Raw genomic sequence first — 21,656 nt, 5'->3', positions numbered from 1 at the left:
CGGTAGTTGAACCCCTTTTCCTCTGCATGACCTGTCATTGCCACAGTAAATAGAGGAAACCCACTAGCATGAGTAGGAGTTGTTTGAGCCCTGATGTGCCTACTCATTCATGCTTGTTTGTCATGCTTGCTACTGCTTAGAGTTGAGTCGGGTCTGATTCGTCGAGGATGAATTGGAATGGTGATGAACATGTCCTACTGTGTGTGAGCTAAGTGTGTGAACACGATTTGGTAAATGTAGCGGTGAGAGGCCATGAAGGAGTACATGGTGGGTTGTCTCATTGAAGCCGTCCTCAGGAACTGAGTTCTGTGTTTGTGATCCATGATACAGTTACTACCACGCATTGGGCCCGAAACCAATGGACCCTCTCGGCTTCTTAATCACCCTTGTCCTCTGTCCAGGAGTTGCAAGTAGTTTCTGGTGTTTGTAGTATGCTGGAGGCCGTGGACAGCGCTGACCGAGGGGTGGGCTGTGAAGCGGTACGCACGTGGCACGGTGTACCGGGCGCCCGTTTGGTGTCTCGGGAACCCTGCACACATCGTTCGGGGCCGTATGTGGAAACCTCGGCCGGACTCCCTGTGGATGGAACCTGAATAGGCGATAAACCTGGACTAGAGACTTGAGTGTTTAGGTAGGCTGTGGCCGACTCCCTCGCCAGGCTTCCGCTTGAAGGTTGCCGAGGTACACGACGTGTACATGGTGGTAAGTGGCGAGAGCGTGTGTGACGAAGTACACCCCTGCAGGGTTAATATGATCTATTCGAATAGCCGTGTCCGCGGAAATGGACTTCTGGGTTGCCTATAACAATTCATAGACAAGTGAAAGTGGATACTCTAAAATACGCAAGATAAGCGTGAGTGCTATGGATGGCGTTCTCGTAGGGAGACGGGAGCGGATCCATAGTGGTGTATTGATATGGTGAATATGTGGACTCGTGTGCGCCACCTCAAAAGAGTTACTTGCGATTGTAGCCTAGGATAGCCACCGAGTCAAAGCTGGCTTGCTGCAGTTAAACTCCACCACCCCCTTTTGATACCGATGCATATGTAGATAGTTCTGATGTAAGTCTTGCTGGGTACATTTGTACTCACGTTTGCTTATTTTATGTTTTGCAGAGAGACGTCAGTCTCGCTAGTAGTTCCATGTGGACTTCGACGTTTAGCTTGATACCTCAGCTACGATCTTGTGCCCTCGGCAGGATCTGGTAGATAGTGAGGCTTCTCAGCCTTTTTCATTTGTAGATGTCTGTACTCAGACATGTTAAGCTTCCGCATGTGCTTTGACTTGTATGCTCTGAATGTTGGGTCATGAGACCCATGTTTGTAATATCTGGCTCTTCGGAGCCTAATGAATAAATACTCTGAGTCGTAGAGTCTTGTTGTGATGCCATGTTGTATTTGCACATATCGAGCATATTGTGTGTATGATTGAAATGCTTGGTATGTGTGGGATCCGACAACCTAGTTGTGTATCCTTGGTAGCCTCTCTTATGGGGAAATGTAGTCTTGTGCTCCATGAGCCATAGTAGTCCGCTACAGCCCGGTTCACCGGAGTCCTGCTAGCCCAGCACTACTGCTCCGGAACACTTGACTGGCCGGCATGTGATTCACTTCGTTCCTGTGTCTGTCCCTTCGGGGAAATGTCACGCGGTGACATCCGGAGTCCTGCCTAGCCTGCTACAGCCCAGGTTCCCGGAGTCCTGTTAGCCCAGTGCTACAGCCCGGATTCACAAGCTGCTGACCGACACGTTCGATGTTGATTCATGTATGCCTGTCCCCATACGTTAGTGCCGCTTTGGGTTCACGACTAGCCATGTCGGCCCGGGTGCTCTGTCATATGGATGCTAGCGACACTGTCATATACGTGAGCCAAAAGGCGCAAACGGTCCCGGGCCATGGTAAGGCGACACCCGTGGGACTACCGTGCGTGAGGCCGCAAAGTGATATGAGGTGTTACAGGCTAGATCGGTGTGACTTAGAATCGGGGTCCTGACATCCATCACGCTGGTGTTCTCGACACGGCTGGTCAACGTTGTCAACAAACGACAATATCGGAAGAGGGACGTACATGGAGAGGCTGGCAGTTGGGACCCACATGGCCCATGGCCGCACGCAAGCAAGTACCTCCTTATTACGCCAAAAAGAATGAATACTCCTGCTGATAGCTCGGACCCACCAGATATATCTTCGCACGCAAGGAAGTGCCTCCTTATTACGCACAAAAAATAAATACTCCCCCTGCTAGCTGGGACAAACCATAGTGGGAGGCTGACTTGTGGGCCTACTAAGTTGACGGGGACGGAGGGCTTTGTCAACTTAGTCAATATGAACGATTCTAGCTCCAGTGACCGTACGATGTCCATCCAACGGTGGTAGTGCTTCTTCAACCTCTGGTCTTGTTGCTCCAGCCGCCCAAACCAGCGCCGGTCATGTCGCGTGCTCTTGCTTCCCGTGGCCGGCTGTGATGCCGCGGAGGCCTCACCGCCCCCTACTACTCCCACCGCTGGCCAGGCCCTGCGGCGACAGTAGCCTCACACCGCAGCCGAACCAGTGAACCCTCATACTCCTCTCCACGTGGGCATCCACTACTGCGTCTTCCCCGGCTCCGTGTAGTCCCCTTACTAGGCTTCGACGTCGTCCACCGCCCTGGGGCTCTCGCCGCGGCGTGGTCAACATGGTCAAGGAACGACTTCCATCGGAAGAGTACTGTACGTGGAGAGGCTGACAGCTGGGTCCATGGCCGCAGCAAGGAAGTGCCTCCTTATTTCGCAGAAAATAATGATTCCTCCACCTGATAGCAGGGACCCACTGGACGGGCCTCCGTATTTCGTAAAAAAACGCTTCCCCCTGACTGCTGGGACCCAGCAGCTACATCTTTGCACGCAAGGAAGTGCGTCCATATTAGAGGAAAAAATTATTCGCCCCCCTGACTGCTGGGACCCACCACCTACATCTTCGCACGCAAGGAAGTGCCTGACAGTCGGGACCCACCCGGTCAAAGCGTACGTAGCGTTGTCAGTCTGGTCGAGAACGTGTACGTACATACTGGTCGATCGGTCTGTCTGCAGGCTGCAACGATGAACCGTGGCCGCGTAAGGAAGGGCACGCTGTCGGGACCCCGATTCTAAGTCACACCGATCTAGCCTGTAACACCTCATATCACTTTGCGGCCTCACGCACGGTATTCCCACGGGTGTCGCCTTACCATGGCCCGGGACCGTTTGCGCCTTTTGGCTCACATATATGATAATGTCGCTAGCATCCATATGACAGAGAACCCGGGCCGACATGGCTAGTCGTGAACCCAAAGCGGCACTAACGTATGGGGACAGCCATACATGAATCAACATCGAACGTGTCGGTCAGCAGCGTGCGAATCCGGGCTGTAGCACTGGGCTAACAGGACTCCGGGAACCCGGGCTGTAGCAGGCTAGGCAGGACTCCGGATGTCACCGCGTGACATTTCCCCTAAGGGACAGACACAGGAACGGAGTGAATCACACGCCGGCCAGTCAAGTGTTCCGGAGCAGTAGTGCTGGGCTAGCAGGACTCCGGTGAACCGGGCTGTAGCGGACTACTATGGCTCAAGGAGGCACTAGACTACATTTCCCCATAAGAGAGGCTGCTAAGGATAGACAACTAGATTGTCGGATCCCACACATACCAAGCATTTCAATCATACACACAATATGCTCGATATGTGCAGATACAACATGGCATCACAACAAGACTCTACGACTCAGAGTATTTATTCATTAGGCCCCGAAGAGCCAGATATTACAAACATGGGTCTCATGACCCAACATTCAGACCATACAAGTCAAAGCACATGCGGAAGCTTAACATGTCTGAGTACAGACATCTACAAATGAAAAAGGCTGAGAAGCCTGACTATCTACCAGATCCTGCCGAGGGCACAAGATCGTAGCTGAGGTATCAAGCTAAACGTCGAAGTCCACACGGAACTACTAGCGAGACTGACGTCTCTCTGCAAAACATAAAATAGGCAAACGTGAGTACAAATGTACCTAGCAAGACTTACATCAGAACTAGCTACATATGCATCGGTATCAACAAAGGGGTGGTGGAGTTTAACTGCAGCAAGCCAGCTTTGACTCAGTGGCTATCCTGAACTACGACTGCAAGCAACTCTTTTGAGGTGGCGCACACGAGTCCACATATTCACCATATCAATACTCCACTATGGATCCGCTCCCGTCTCCCTACGAGAACGGCGTCCATAGCACTCACGCTTATCTTGCGCATTTTAGAGTATCCACTTTCACTTGTCTATGAACTGTTATAGGCAACCCAGAAGTCCATTTCCGCGGACACGGCTATTCGAATAGATGATGTTAACCCTGCAGGGGTGTACTTCGACACACACGCTCTCACCACTTACCGCCGTTTACACGACATGTACTCGGCAACCTTCAAGCGGAGGCCCAGCGAGGGTGTCGGCCACAGCCTACCTAAACACTCGAGTCTCTAGTCCAGGTTTATCGCCTATTCAGGTTCCATCCGCAGGGAGTCCGGCCGAGGTTTCCACATACGGCCCCGAACGATGTGTGCAGGGTTCCGAGACACCAAACGGGCGCCCGACATGCCCGGCCACGTGCCTACCGCATCACAGCCCACCCCTCCGGTCAGGGCTGCCCACGGCCTCCAGCATACTACAAACACCAGAAACTACTTGCAACTCCTGGACAGAGGACAAGGCTGATTAAGAAGCCGAGAGGGTCCATTGGTTTCGGGCCCAATGCGTGGTAGTAACTGTATCATGGATCACAAACACAGAACTCAGTTCCTGAGGACGGCTGCAATGAGACAACCCACCATGTACTCCTACATGGCCTCTCACCGCTACCTTTACCAAATCGTGTTCACACGCTTAGCTCACACACAGTAGGACATGTTCATCACCATTCCAATTCATCCCCGATGAATCAGACCTGACACAACTCTAAGCAATAGCAGGCATGACAAACAAGCATGAATGAGTAGGCACATGAGGGCTCAAACAACTCCTACTCATGCTAGTGGGTTTCATCTATTTACTGTGGCAATGACAGGTCATGCAGAGGATAAGGGGTTCAACTACCGCAACAAGTAACAGTTGAATCGTTGTTGTCCTAATGCAGTAAGAGAGCAGGAGCGAGAGAGTGGGATGGTATCGGAATGAACAAGGGGTTTATGCTTGCCTGACACTTCCGAAGATAGCATTGAGTCTTCATTAGTGTCATCGAACTCATCGTCGGAAACACGGCTATCGAGAGGGGACAATACCGGCAACAGAGAGGAAACACAATCAATGCAATGCACAATATGATGCATGATCATGACATGGCAATATGAATGTGTTTTGAGCTAATGCAGCTAGCAACATATTAAATGGAGTTGGTTTGAACCTTAGGTTCAAATTCAAACTCCATATAAGACATTTCAGATGCCATTTATTTGAATAGTCATATACAGTAGCTGTAAGTTGTTCAAACATGCATGAGGATGCCATAAACAGATTCTTTGGATTTTTCTGATAATTTTTCATATATAAATCATTTCATTTGGAGCTACGGTTGAATTTCTATGAATTTTAGAAGTTAGGGCATTTTCTGGAATTTTCTGAACAATAATAAATCCAGAAAATCTATTACTGCGTCAGCGTTGCGTCATGCTGACCTCAGCAGGTCAACAGGCGCCGTCCAGGTCAAACCTGACGTGTGGGGTCCACACGTCAGTGACTAACTCACTAACCTAAGTTAATTAGTGTTAAACTAATACTAACTAAAGTGTCAGTGGGGGTTGGCCCACGCGTCAGTGACAGAGGGGAGGTCAAACCCCCTGGTCGGCGGGTCAAACCCACCGGCATCGTGACGCCGGCGAGGCCAGACGCGGCGGCGGCTGCGGGATTCCTCCTCCGGCGACCAACTGGCCGGCGGAGGGCATCTGCGGGACGCGGGCACTCGTCCGCGTCGAGTGGTGGCAGCGGTTGGGCCTGGGATGGCCGGAGTCATCACCGGCGTCGATCTTGGCGGTCGCCGGAGCTCGGGTGAGCTCGGGGTCGACGCTACGGTGGCCAGGGTGGCCCGTGCGGGGCACCTACGTGCTCTACGCGGCGCGGGGAGGGAGCTGAGCACGACGGCCGGACCGATAGGTGGCCAGAGATACGTCGGCGACGAGCACAAGCGGTGGCCCGTGCGGGCGAGCAAGGTGCGGTGGCTACGGTGCACAAGAGCGAGAACGGTGAGGGGGGAGAGAATCAGTGGCTCACGGCGAGTGCAGAGAAGCGAACGGCGAGCTCGGGGGAGAACCGGAGCAGTCGGGGTGGCGGAGGCGATCTCGTCGGCGGGAGGTTGGGGACGAGCTCGGTGAGGACGTTCGGGGGCTTTCGGCGGGGCGTGGCTTGGTGAGGGGGCGGAGGACGGAGTGGCGGAGCTTCTGGGCGTCGAGGCGAGGCGTGGGGTGGCCGGTGGCCATGGCTACGGCGAGCGGCGTCGACGAGCTCCGCTCGGGTGTGCTCGGGAGAGGGAGCAGAGGGCGAGGGAGAGAACAGAGAGTGAGGGAGAGGAGCGAGGAGCTTCGGGGCGTCGTCGTGGCATCGCCAGGAGGGGCCGGGGAAGCAGGAGGTGGCGCGGGCGCGTGCTCGGCGGCGGTGCGCTGTCCCCCCCCCTCTGCCTACTGGCAAAGGTGGGTGGTGACTGGCATGGGCCAGGTGGGCCGGCCCAGTCCAGGTAAGCGCTAGGTAATACTCCTTTCTCTCTCTTTCCTTTAATTGTTTCTGTTTTCTATTTATTTGATCTATTTTGAATTAGTAAAAATACTAACTCATTTTGTAAAATCCTGATAAAAATTGTGGGCACTTTTGAAAATATTTCCAACAGCCCTCAACTAGTTTCAGAATTATTAGAGCATTTAAAATATTTATAGGATTTAAATGCCCCAATTCAAATACAATATGAGTTAATTCAAAAATCCAAAAATGACCTAGAAATATGTTTATCATTTTTGGCAGAGGTTTTTACCTTTATCAAAAATCATGAACTTTTCTAAAGGGCATTTGGGTTCATTGAAAATGTTTTTAAGTTGAACCTAGTTGAGTTCTTTTGGGTGCTAGGGATTGATCACCCCTATTTCAAGTTTAAGAAAAATTTAAACATGATGCATGAGGAACAAGCAAAGTCAGACAAGGGCTGATCTGGGGCTGTGACAGCTCACCCCCACTAAACAAGAATCTCGTCCCGAGATTCAAGACGTGAGGTAAGAAGACAGAGGGTACAAGCTAACACCATCTTCATGATCCAATTGCTCTTCGCGAAGATGTTGATCCGTTGCTTCAATTAATGTTGACGTCTTTGCTTTCGAGATCTTCATCCAACACGATGACGACAAGGGAAAACTCTATAGAAATCGATCTCCTTAAAGATCGAGCAACTCACGATCAACTCACGGAATGCGACGTTGAGTATCTCTTGAGCTGAGACTCAACACATACATCGAGAGAGGGATGAAGTGAAACAGAGAACGAAGATTCAAGTTGATAAGCACAATTCCACGTTGAATAAGACGGTGCATGGTTTCAAAGTAGCGAGGAGATAATTGCCATGATTCCATAGAGGCACCTTAGGGAAGGTGACTTGTAGAAATATTCCCTTAAGTGGCAAAAGGAATTACTTTTGATATAAATATCATTGAAACTCTTTATGCCAGCCTAAGGCAATCACAAACGATCGTTCGAGGGAGTTCGGGAGAACGACACACTCGGGCTAGGATGGACGATGTGGACTACCTTGTTGAAGACAACACAAGGGGTGATTTGCTTATCACCGGAAATGGTCGGAACCCCTGGTGGGACCACTTTTGAAGATGGTCCTTATCAGTAATTACTGGGAAGGGTAATCCAAGGTAGGATGGCACAATGACGGTGCAAGCTGGGACAAAAATGCAAATGCTAGGAATGATTCTAGTAACTTGGGAGGAGCTCAACAGTAGAGAGTGAATCTACTGTTTGAAAGGTTTAGCATAACCGAAGGAAACTGGGAGCAATCCCAGTTAGTGCCGATGATAACACCTAGTGCTTGTGCGTGCTCTCAAGAACTTGAGCATTTCCATATTCATCATGGTTTTACCAACATCTGTGTCGAGGATCCTGGCAACACAACATACTACCATGATGAACGGTGATGGAGGATGCAGGTGCAAAGGAGGACAACACTTTCTCAGATTTCACCTTAGCGAAGCCAAGGGAGCAAAATCTGGATGATCGACCGAGAGACATTTAGCACTCCGCTTCTAATGTTCTCCTTGATGTTCTAGCGTAACCCATTAGATGTGGTTTGGTATCTAGAACATCAAGTAAAAGGTCGGACTTCAGGAGCACAAGAATCCATAAGGAATAACTACGGAGGTAAGTCCTACGAAATCCTTATGGGGAGGTGGCCAACTTTATCAATCAAGATACTACAATAATAGGCCTTCCGGCTGGATGTGTTGGCCACGACATCCACTTTACCGGTTATCGAGAGGGCAATATTATAATTCTTGGAGAATGTTCCAACCATCATGTCTGCCTGAGATTTAGATCTGGTTGGTGTCAGAATATTCCAGACTCGTCAAGTCTAGGAAGAAAAATGAAGGTTTGCAACACAAATCGACGAGATGACGTTGCGAGATTCTCAGGGGATGAACTACGATAGCAAGCTCCAAAACATGAGCTGGTTCTGCTACATACATGTGAGCACGTTGTCCCAGACAAGCATGATCACATGGTAGTCTTATAATAAAACACTACCGAGTTCTGGTTGGGAACCATCAACGAGGATATCGAAGTCCTTTGATAAGTCCGGATTAGCTCTTATGAAGGAACTCCTTCTCCTTGAACAAATCAATCAGTGGCTTGGTGTGCTAGGGATACATATAGAATGAAGGTTGCAAGTCTCCAAACCGCGGTATACTTCGCACATATGCATGACTGACTTGGGATGATTCCAGAGGAGGCAAAGCAAACTTTCTCGAATTCACGGCGGCAACTTGCATCTAATGCACATGAATTAGAGTAAGTCACTTCTTTCATCCAACATATGCTTCATGAACGGATCACGAAGATAATGCTTATAAAGTTTCCAATACTAGCTGGATGTTCAACACGAGTCATGGAGAAGGTAGCAGTGTTGCTGATGGGCTCAACAACATTTCATCCAGGTTTCCATGGAGATGGAATTCCATAATTATATGAACAAGTGATAGCATTGATCAGACCCAAAAGATATAATGGTGTATGCTCGAGGGATCAACCACGAGTAAGACAACATTATGAACATCATTGGTTCTGATTTGACTTGATGATAGCCCATACTCAAATCAAAGTCTTAATATGAGAATAGGTCCAACAACTGATCACAGGGACCAATCGATGAAGATATCATCTATCTTCAACACACACAAAAAGATATCCCTTAGTGATAAACTAAGTTAGATAAGCTTTTATCTTCCAACTCTCCAAGTTGTTGTTTTGCTTAACCAACTAGCTCAGGGGTATCCAGCACGGATTCTTGGAGAAGGGGTGGTTTACAAGAGACCCACTTGATCACGAACTCAACATGTTGGTCAGGTGGCAACCTGGTGACACTTCCGAGAAGATATTCGGAACATCACGAACCACCGATATGTTACTAAGCTCGAGAACGATCTTGCTTTTCAAAGCAAGACGATATGACCGAATAAGCAAGGACTGACACTATCCTAACTCATTGATCAAAAAGTGCACCGGGAATAAGGACTGGGTAGCACGATCAACCTTAGGATGTGATTCAGTAACCAACACGCTAAGGATGAAATTATTGTCCTTTAACTACCAAGCAACGAAGTTGCTAGGAGTATAGATTTCACACATCATAGTTCACCTGTCGGCATTCCGGTTACAATAACACGGGACCAAGAAACAAGTGATGATGGCGAGGAGTATCACTGCGTCAATGAATTCATAAGAGGTGGTGCAATTCCTACGATATTCTCGACATAAAGGGGGTAATACTCGAAGGTAGCACAGAACAAAAGCTGGTTAGGCATTTGATCTGCGGAATACAACTACTTTGACCCAATCCCAGAGATGGACGAGGTACTGGAGTTTGTTTCTCCTAGTCATTCCGGATTAGAATGGCTTGACAGACCACAAGAATAATAGGCATCGATAACACAAATGCACAATTACTCCTGACTATCAATTGATAGACGAGGGCCAGAAAATAACTAAAGAGGGACAACCCAAAGGAACATATGTTTTTTTTCTGAGTTGTGGATGCATGGATTAGTATGTCGAACAAATTCAACATATTTCTTCCGGATAACCCACGCAGAGAAGGAAGGACTGGCAGAGTCACAATATGAATGGAGTACTCCTCAAGAGTGCCCTGGTTGTGATCTTTTGGTTAAAAGAACTTCTGCCATGAATGGTTCATGGTATTTGGAAGAACGATATACCACGGACCTCGAAGACTATCACAAAGGTTAATAATATCCTAAAGGAGCTAGCAAATACTATCAACAGGAGGTGAGTGGAGTGGATCTCGGGTTTAAACCCAGGAATAGAATGCCTACTAACTAAATGGCATCACGGGATGCTTTCGAGAATAATGGCCAGAATCATCACACTGGGGATGCAAGCATTGCTAGATTACTAAGTGGTCCTCTAAGACACCTAGGTCATAATAATAACTCCAACATACACGACGAGGTAACGTAGTACCTCAACAGACCGATCAGTGTGCTTAATCCGGCCCCAAAGGACATCAGGTACGGGAGGACGGAATTTGCAAATGCATCAGACTGTTTAGGAACCTGGGATGACTCGGACAGCTTAACGGCTGTAAATGCTCAAAAGAATTGAGACATCCTGCAAAATGGTGGCGTAACTACCCAGAAGCACAATATCAAGGTTCCGAGATCAACAGTTAACATATGGAAGTAGTAGAGACTGAACTGAGGCTTGAAACCAACAATCCTATAAGTCTACGGATTAGTAACACGTGATCCTGATAGAAAGATGAGAAGGCCTAGTTCTTAATCCCCGTAGAAGAGAAGAGGGTGACTCAGATCAGAAGGGCATAAGTTAAAGGAGTAAAAAGAGCCTTACGTTTCCTTCCACAATCAATTCCCTTATATAACTAAAGCATTTCTAGACTCAACTTCGACCAGTTTGGCTTGGTAATCCTACAGGCAGTCAGGCTCTGATACCAACGCTGTCGGGACCCCGATTCTAAGTCACACCGATCTAGCCTGTAACACCTCATATCACTTTGCGGCCTCACGCACGGTATTCCCACGGGTGTCGCCTTACCATGGCCCGGGACCGTTTGCGCCTTTTGGCTCACGTATACGATAATGTCGCTAGCATCCATATGACAGAGAACCCGGGCCGACATGGCTAGTCGTGAACCCAAAGCGGCACTAACGTATGGGGACAGGCATACATGAATCAACATCGAACGTGTCGGTCAGCAGCGTGCGAATCCGGGCTGTAGCACTGGGCTAACAGGACTCCGGGAACCCGGGCTGTAGCAGGCTAGGCAGGACTCCGGATGTCACCGCGTGACATTTCCTCTAAGGGACAGACACAGGAACGGAGTGAATCACACGCCGGCCAGTCAAGTGTTCCGGAGCAGTAGTGCTGGGCTAGCAGGACTCCGGTGAACCGGGCTGTAGCGGACTACTATGGCTCAAGGAGGCACTAGACTACATTTCCCCATAAGAGAGGCTGCTAAGGATAGACAACTAGATTGTCGGATCCCACACATACCAAGCATTTCAATCATACACACAATATGCTCGATATGTGCAGATACAACATGGCATCACAACAAGACTCTACGACTCAGAGTATTTATTCATTAGGCCCCGAAGAGCCAGATATTACAAACATGGGTCTCATGACCCAACATTCAGACCATACAAGTCAAAGCACATGCGGAAGCTTAACATGTCTGAGTACAGACATCTACAAATGAAAAAGGCTGAGAAGCCTGACTATCTACCAGATCCTGCCGAGGGCACAAGATCGTAGCTGAGGTATCAAGCTAAACGTCGAAGTGCACACGGAACTACTAGCGAGACTGATGTCTCTCTGCAAAACATAAAATAGGCAAACGTGAGTACAAATGTACCCAGCAAGACTTACATCAGAACTAGCTACATATGCATCGGTATCAACAAAGGGGTGGTGGAGTTTAACTGCAGCAAGCCAGCTTTGACTCAGTGGCTATCCTGAACTACGACTGCAAGCAACTCTTTTGAGGTGGCGCACACGAGTCCACATATTCACCATATCAATACTCCACTATGGATCCGCTCCCGTCTCCCTACGAGAACGCCGTCCATAGCACTCACGCTTATCTTGCGCATTTTAGAGTATCCACTTTCACTTGTCTATGAACTGTTATAGGCAACCCAGAAGTCCATTTCCGCGGACACGGCTATTCGAATAGATGATGTTAACCCTGCAGGGGTGTACTTCGACACACACACTCTCACCACTTACCGCCGTTTACACGACATGTACTCGGCAACCTTCAAGCGGAGGCCCAGCGAGGGTTTCGGCCACAGCCTACCTAAACACTCGAGTCTCTAGTCCAGGTTTATCGCCTATTCAGGTTCCATCCGCAGGGAGTCCGGCCGAGGTTTCCACATACGGCCCCGAACGATGTGTGCAGGGTTCCGAGACACCAAACGGGCGCCTGGCATGCCCGGCCACGTGCCTACCGCATCACAGCCCACCCCTCCAGTCAGCGCTGCCCACGGCCTCCAGCATACTACAAACACCAGAAACTACTTGCAACTCCTGGACAGAGGACAAGGCTGATTAAGAAGCCGAGAGGGTCCATTGGTTTCGGGCCCAATGCGTGGTAGTAACTGTATCATGGATCACAAACACAGAACTCAGTTCCTGAGGACGGCTGCAATGAGACAACCCACCATGTACTCCTACATGGCCTCTCACCGCTACCTTTACCAAATCGTGTTCACACGCTTAGCTCACACACAGTAGGACATGTTCATCACCATTCCAATTCATCCCTGATGAATCAGACCTGACACAACTCTAAGCAATAGCAGGCATGACAAACAAGCATGAATGAGTAGGCACATCAGGGCTCAAACAACTCCTACTCATGCTAGTGGGTTTCATCTATTTACTGTGGCAATGACAGGTCATGCAGAGGATAAGGGGTTCAACTACCGCAACAAGTAACAGTTGAATCGTTGTTGTCCTAATGCAGTAAGAGAGCAGGAGCGAGAGAGTGGGATGGTATCGGAATGAACAAGGGGTTTATGCTTGCCTGACACTTCCGAAGATAGCATTGAGTCTTCATTAGTGTCATCGAACTCATCGTCGGAAACACGGCTATCGAGAGGGGACAATACCGGCAACAGAGAGGAAACACAATCAATGCAATGCACAATATGATGCATGATCATGACATGGCAATATGAATGTGTTTTGAGCTAATGCAGCTAGCAACATATTAAATGGAGTTGGTTTGAACCTTAGGTTCAAATTCAAACTCCATATAAGACATTTCAGATGCCATTTATTTGAATTGTCATATACAGTGGCTGTAAGTTGTTCAAACATGCATGAGGATGCCATAAACAGATTCTTTGGATTTTTTTGATAATTTTTCATATATAAATCATTTCATTTGGAGCTACGGTTGAATTTCTATGAATTTTAGAAGTTAGGGCATTTTCTGGAATTTTGTGAATAATAATAAATCCAGAAAATCTATTACTGCGTCAGCGTTGCGTCATGCTGACCTCAGCAGGTCAACAGGCGCCGTCCAGGTCAAACCTGACGTGTGGGGTCCACACGTCAGTGACTAACTCACTAACCTAAGTTAATTAGTGTTAAACTAATACTAACTAAAGTGTCAGTGGGGGTTGGCCCACGCGTCAGTGACAGAGGGGAGGTCAAACCCCCTGGTCGGCGGGTCAAACCCACCGGCGTCGTGACGCCGGCGAGGCCAGACGCGGCGGCGGCTGCGGGATTCCTCCTCCGGCGGCCAAATGGCCGGCGGAGGGCATCTGCGGGACGCGGGCACTCGTCCGCGTCGAGTGGTGGCAGCGGTTGGGCCTGGGATGGCCGGAGTCATCACCGGCGTCGATCTTGGCGGTCGCCGGAGCTCGGGTGAGCTCGGGGTCGACGCTACGGTGGCCAGGGTGGCCCGTGCGGGGCACCTACGTGCTCTACGCGGCGCGGGGAGGGAGCTGAGCACGACGGCCGGACCGATAGGTGGCCGAAGATACGTCGGTGACGAGCACAAGCGGTGGCCCGTGCGGGCGAGCAAGGTGCGGTGGCTACGGTGCACAAGAGCGAGAACGGTGAGGGGGGAGAGAATCAGTGGCTCACGGCGAGTGCAGAGAAGCGAACGGCGAGCTCGGGGGAGAACCGGAGCAGTCGGGGTGGCGGAGGCGATCTCGTCGGCGGGAGGTTGGGGACGAGCTCGGTGAGGACGTTCGGGGGCTTTCGGCGGGGCGTGGCTTGGTGAGGGGGCGGAGGACGGAGTGGCGGAGCTTCTGGGCATCGAGGCGAGGCGTGGGGTGGCCGGTGGCCATGGCTACGGCGAGCGGCGTCGACGAGCTCCGCTCGGGTGTGCTCGGGAGAGGGAGCAGAGGGCGAGGGAGAGAGCAGAGAGTGAGGGAGAGGAGCGAGGAGCTTCGGGGCGTCGTCGTGGCATCGCCAGGAGGGGCCGGGGAAGCAGGAGGTGGCGCGGGCGCGTGCTCGGCGGCGGTGCGCTGTCCCCCCCCTCTGCCTACTGGCAAAGGTGGGTGGTGACTGGCATGGGCCAGGTGGGCCGGCCCAGTCCAGGTAAGCGCCAGGTAATACTCCTTTCTCTCTCTTTCCTTTAATTGTTTCTGTTTTCTATTTATTTGATCTATTTTGAATTAGTAAAAATACTAACTCATTTTGTAAAATCCTGATAAAAATTGTGGGCACTTTTGAAAATATTTCCAACAGCCCTCAACTAGTTTCAGAATTATTAGAGCATTTAAAATATTTATAGGATTTAAATGCCTCAATTCAAATACAATATGAGTTAATTCAAAAATCCAAAAATGACCTAGAAATATGTTTATCATTTTTGGCAGAGGTTTTTACCTTTATCAAAAATCATGAACTTTTCTAAAGGGCATTTGGGTTCATTGAAAATGTTTTTAAGTTGAACCTAGTTGAGTTCTTTTGGGTGCTAGGGATTGATCACCCCTATTTCAAGTTTAAGCAAAATTTAAACATGATGCATGAGGAACAAGCAAAGTCAGACAAGGGCTGATCTGGGGCTGTGACACACGTGTCGTAGTAGAGGCGTGCACGTAGCATGTACACGTACGTGCAGTAGCGAGGGTGCAAGAAAGAAAATACGGCCACGTACGTACATACGGGCGGGGTCTCGAACGCCTACTCGCGCATACGTACGGCCAGGGCTCGTGTACATGGCTGGCTCGGAACGGAATGCGTTGTCATGTTCATCGGGAGCCAACTGGCTTGGATGGAACAGCCGATGGAAACGAGGCATGGCGTACCGCAGAACGGAGGAAACGGCCTTGTGTTCGACCGGCCATGGTTGAAATGGGATCCTGTTCATCGGGATGGGTCTAGCATACCGCAAAACGGAGGAAATGGACTTCTGTTGGACCTCCTCGGTCGAAACAGGGTCCTGTTGACCGGGAGGGGTGTGGCGTACCGCAAAACGGAGTAAACGGACTTGTGTTGGAGCGCTACGGTCAAAACGGGGGTCCTGTTCATCGGGAGGGGTGTGGCGTACCGCAAAACGGTGTTGGGGAACGTAGTAATTTCAAAAATTTCCTACGCACACGCAAGATCATGGTGATGCATAGCAACAAGAGGAGAGAGTGTTGTCCACGTACCCTCGTAGACCGAAAGCGGAAGCGTTAACACAACGCAGTTGATGTAGTCGTACGTCTTCACGATCCGACCGATCAAGTACCGAACGCACGGCACCTCCGAGTTCAGCACACATTCAGCTCGATGACGTCCCTCGAACTCCGATCCAGCCGAGTGTTTGAGGGAGAGTTTCGTCAGCACGACGGCGTGGTGATGATGATGATGTTCTACCGACGCAGGGCTTCGCCTAAGCACCGCTACAATATTATTGAGGTGTAATATGGTGGAGGGGGGCACCGCACACGGCTAAGAGATCAATAGATCAATTGTTGTGTCTATGGGGTGCCCCTGCCCCGTATATAAAGGAGCAAGGGGGGAGGCGGCCGGCCTAGGAGGAGGGCGCGCCAAGGGGGGGAGTCCTACTCCCACCGGGAGTAGGACTCCTCCTTTCCTTGTTGGAGTAGGAGAAGGGAAGGGAGAAGGAGAAGGAAGGAAGGGGGCGCCCCCCTCCCTAGTCGAATTCGGACTAGTCCATGGCGAGGGGTGCGGCCACCTTTTGGGGCCTTTCTCTCCTTTCCCGTATGGCCCATTAAGGCCCAATACGAATTCCCGTAACTCTCCGGTACTCCGAAAAATACCGGAATCACTCAGAACCTTTCCGATGTCCGAATATAGTCGTCTAATATATCGATCTTTACGTCTCGACCATTTTGAAACTCCTCGTCATGTCCCCGATCTCATCCGGGACTCCGAACTCCTTCGGTACATCAAAACTCATAAACTCATAATAAAACTTTCATCGTAACGTTAAGCCTGCGGACCCTACGGGTTCGAGAACTATGTAGACATGACCGAGACACGTCTCCGGTCAATAACCAATAGCGGGACCTGGATGCCCATATTGGCTCCAACATATTCTACGAAGATCTTTATCGGTCAAACCGCATACCAACATACGCTGTTCCCTTTGTCATCGGTATTTACTTTCCCGAGATTCGATCGTCGGTATCTTAATACCTAGTTCAATCTCGTTACCGGCAAGTCTCTTTACTCGTTCCGTAATACATCATCTCGCAACAAACTCATTAGTTGCAATGTTTGGAAGGCTTAAGTGATGTGCATTACCGAGAGGGCCCAGAGATACCTCTCCGACAATCGGAGTGACAAATCCTAATCACGAAATACGCCAACCCAACAAGTACCTTTATAATCACCCAGTTACGTTGTGACGTTTGGTAGCACACAAAGTGTTCCTCCGGTAAACGGGAGTTGCATAATCTCATAGTCATAGGAACATGTATAAGTCATGAAGAAAGCAATAGCAACATACTAAACGATCGAGTGCTAAGCTAACGGAATGGGTCAAGTCAATCACATCATTCTCCTAATGATGTGATCCCATTAATCAAATGACAACTCATGTCTATGGCTAGGAAACATAACCATCTTTGATCAACGAGCTAGTCAAGTAGAGGCATACTAGTGACACTCTGTTTGTCTATGTATTCACACATGTATGAATTTTCAGGTTAATACAATTCTAGCATGAATAATAAACATTTATCATGATATAAGGAAATAAATAATAACTTTATTATTGCCTCTAGGGCATATTTCCTTCAGTCTCCCACTTGCACTAGAGTCAATAATCTAGTTCACATCGCCATGTGATTTAACATCAATAGTTCACATCACCATGTGATTAACACCCATAGTTCACATCGTCATGTGACCAACACCCAAAGGGTTTACTAGAGTCAATAATCTAGTTCACATCGCTATGTGATTAACACCCAAAGAGTACTAAGGTGTGATTATGTTTTGCTTGTGAGATAATTTTAGTCAACGGGTCTGTCACATTCAGATCCGTAAGTATTTTGCAAATTTCTATGTCTACAATGCTCTGGACGGAGCTACTCTAGCTAATTGCTCCCACTTTCAATATGTATCTAGACCAAGACTTAGAGTCATCTAGATTAGTGTCAAAACTTGCATCGACGTAACCCTTTACGATGAACCTTTTTGTCACTTCCATAATCGAGAAACATATCCTTATTCCAGTAAGGATAATTTTGACCGCTGTCCAGTGATCTACTCCTAGATCACTATTGTACTCCCTTGCCAAAATCAGTGTAGGGTATACAATAGATCTGGTACACAGCATGGCATACTTTATAGAACCTATGGCCGAGGCATAGGAAATGACTTTCATTCTTTTTCTATCTTTTGCCGTGGTCGGGCTTTGAGTCCTACTCAATTTCACACCTTGTAACACAGGCAAGAATCTCTTTCTTTGACTGTTCCATTTTGAACCACTTCAAAATCTTGTTAAGGTATGTACTCACTAAAAAACTTATCAAGCGTCTTGAACTATCTCTATAGATCTTGATGCTCAATATGTAAGCAGCTTCACCAAGGTCTTTCTTTTAAAAACTCCTTTCAAACACTCCTTTATGCTTTGCAAAATAATTCTACATTATTTCCGATCAACAATATGTCATTCACATATACTTATCAGAAAGGTTGTAGTGCTCCCACTCACTTTCTTGTAAATACAGGCTTCACCGCAAGTCTGTATAAAACTATATCCTTTGATCAACTTATCAAAGCGTATATTCCAACTCCGAGATACTTGCACCAGTCCATAGATGGATCGCTGGAGCTTGCATATTTTGTTAGCACCTTTAGAATTGACAAAACCTTCTGGTTGCATTATATACAACTCTTCTTTAATAAATCCATTAAGGAATGCAGTTTTGTTTATCCATTTGCCAGATTTCATAAAATGCGGCAATTGCTAACATGATTCGGACAGACTTAAGTATAGATACGAGTGAGAAACTCTCATCGTAGTCAAACCCTTAAACTTGTCGAAAACCTTTTGCGACAATTCTAGCTTTGTAGATAGTAACACTACTATCAGCGTCCGTCTTCCTCTTGAAGATCCATTTAATCTCAATGGCTCGCCGATCATTGGGCAAGTCAATCAAAGTCCATACTTTGTTCTCATACATGGATCTCATCTCAGATTTCGTGGCCTCAAGCCATTTTGCGGAATCTGGGCTCACCATCGCTTCTTCATAGTTCATAGGTTTGTTATGGTCAAGTAACATGACCTCCAGAACAGGATTACCTTACCACTGTGATGCGGATCTCACTCTGGTTGACCAACGAGGTTCGGTAGTAACTTGATCCGAAGCTTCATGATCATCATCATTAACTTCCTCACTAATTGGTGTAAGCATCACTGGAACTGATTTCAGTGATGAACTACTTTCCAATTCGGGAGAAGGTACAGTTACCTCATCAAGTTCTACTTTCCTCCCACTCACTTCTTTCGAGAGAAACTCCTTCTCTAGAAAGGATCCATTCTTAGCAACGAATATCTTGCCTTCGCATCTGTGATAGAAGGTGTACCCAACAATAACTTTTGGGTATCCTATGAAGACACACTTTTCCGATTTGGGTTTGACCTTATCAGGATGAAACTTTTCACATAAGCATCGGAACCCCAAACTTTATGAAAAGACAACTTTGGTTTCTTGCCAAACCATAGTTCATACGGTGTTGTCTCAAACGGATTTAGATGGTGCCCCTTTTTTTACGTGAATGCAGCTGTCTCTAATGCATAACCCCAAAACTGTAGTGGTAAATTGGTAAGAAACATCATAGATTGCACTATATCCAATAAAGTACGGTTATGACATTCGGACACACCATTAAGCTGTGGTGTTCCAGGTGGCACGAATTTGTGAAACTATTCCACATTGTTTTATTTGAAGACCAAACTCGTAACTCAAATATTTGTCTCTGTGATCAGATCATAGAAACCTTATTTTCTTGTCACGATGATTTTCCACTTCACTCTGAAATTCTTTGAACTTTTCAAATGTTTCAGACTTATGTTTCATCAAGTAGATATACCCATATCTGCTCAAATCATCTGTGAAGGTCAGAAAATAACGATACCCGCCGCGAGCCTCAACACTCATCGGATCGCATACATCAGTATGTATTATTTCCAATAAGTCAGTTGCTCGCTCCATTGTTCCGGAGAACGGAGTCTTAGTCATCTTGCCCATAAGGCATGGTTCGCAAGCATCAAGTGATTCATAATCAAGTGATTCCAAAGCCCATCAGCATGGAGTTTCTTCATGCGCTTTACACCAATATGACCTAAACGGCAGTGCCACAAATAAGTTGCACTGTCATTATTAACTTTGCATCTTTTGGCTTCAATAGTATGAATATGTGTATCACTACGATCGAGATCCAACGAACCATTTTCATTGGGTGTGTAACCATATAAGGTTTTATTCATGTAAACAGAACAACAATTATTCTCTAACTTAAATGAATAACCGTATTGCAATAAACATGATCAAATCATATTCATGCTCAACGTAAACACCAATTAACACTTATTTAGGTTCAACACTAATCCCGAAAGTATAGGGAGTGTGCGATGATGATCATATCAATCTTGGAACCACTTCCAATACACATCGTCACTTCATCCTTAACTAGTTTATGTTCATTATGCAACTCCCGTTTCGAGTTACTACTCTTTAGCAACTGAACCAGTATCAAATACCGAGGGGTTGCTACGAACACTAGTAAAATACACATCAATAATCTGTATATCAAATATACCTTTGTTCACTTTGCCATCCTTCTTATCCACCAAATACTTGGGGCAGTTCCGCTTCCAGTGACCAGTCCCTTTGCAGTAGAAGCACTTAGTCTCAGGCTTAGGTCCAGACTTGGGCTTCTTCACTTGAGCATCAACTTGCTTGCCGTTCTTCTTGAAGTTCCCCTTCTATCCCTTTGCCCTTTTCTTGAAACTAGTGGTCTTGTTAACCATCAACACTTGATGCTTTTTCTTGATTTCTACCTTCGTCGATTTCAACATCGCGAAGAGCTCGGGAATTACTTTCGTCATCCCTTGCATACTATAGTTCATCACGAAGTTCTACTAACTTGGTGATGGTGACTAGAGAATTCTGTAAATCACTATTTTATCTGGAAGATTAACTCCCACTTGATTCAAGTGATTGTAGTACCCAGACAATCTGAGCACATGCTCACTGCTTGAGCTATTCTCCTCCATCTTTTAGCTATAGAACTTGTTGGAACTTCATATCTCTCAACTCGGGTATTTTCTTGAAATATTAACATCAACTCCTGGAACATCTCATATGGTCCATGACGTTCAAAACATCTTTGAAGTCCCGATTCTAAGCCGTTAAGCATGGTGCACTAAACTATCAAGTAGTCATCATTTTGATCTAGCCAAACGTTCATAACGTCTGCATCTGCTCCTGCAATAGGTATGTCACCTAGCGGTGCATCAAGGACATAATTCTGTGCAGCAATGAGGATAATCCTCAGATCACGGATCCAATCCATATCTTTGCTACTAACATCTTTCAACATAGTTTTCTCTAGGAACATATCAAAAATAAACACAGGGAAGCAACAACGCGGGCTATTGATCTACAACATAATTTGCAAAAATACTATCAGGACTAAGTTCATGATAAATTTAAGTTCAATTAATCATATTACTTAAGAACTCCCACTTAGATAGACATCCCTCTAATCCTCTAAGTGATCACGTGATCCATATCAACTAAACCATGTCCGATCATCACGTGAGATGGAGTAGTTTCAACGGTGAACATCACTATGTTGATCATATCTACTATATGATTCACGCTCGACCTTTCGGTCTCCGTGTTCCGAGGCCATATCTGTTATATGCT

Source organism: Triticum aestivum, chromosome 7D, assembly GCF_018294505.1.
Source record: "Triticum aestivum cultivar Chinese Spring chromosome 7D, IWGSC CS RefSeq v2.1, whole genome shotgun sequence".
Lineage (NCBI taxonomy): Eukaryota > Viridiplantae > Streptophyta > Magnoliopsida > Poales > Poaceae > Triticum > Triticum aestivum.
This window is presented reverse-complemented; position numbering follows the sequence as displayed.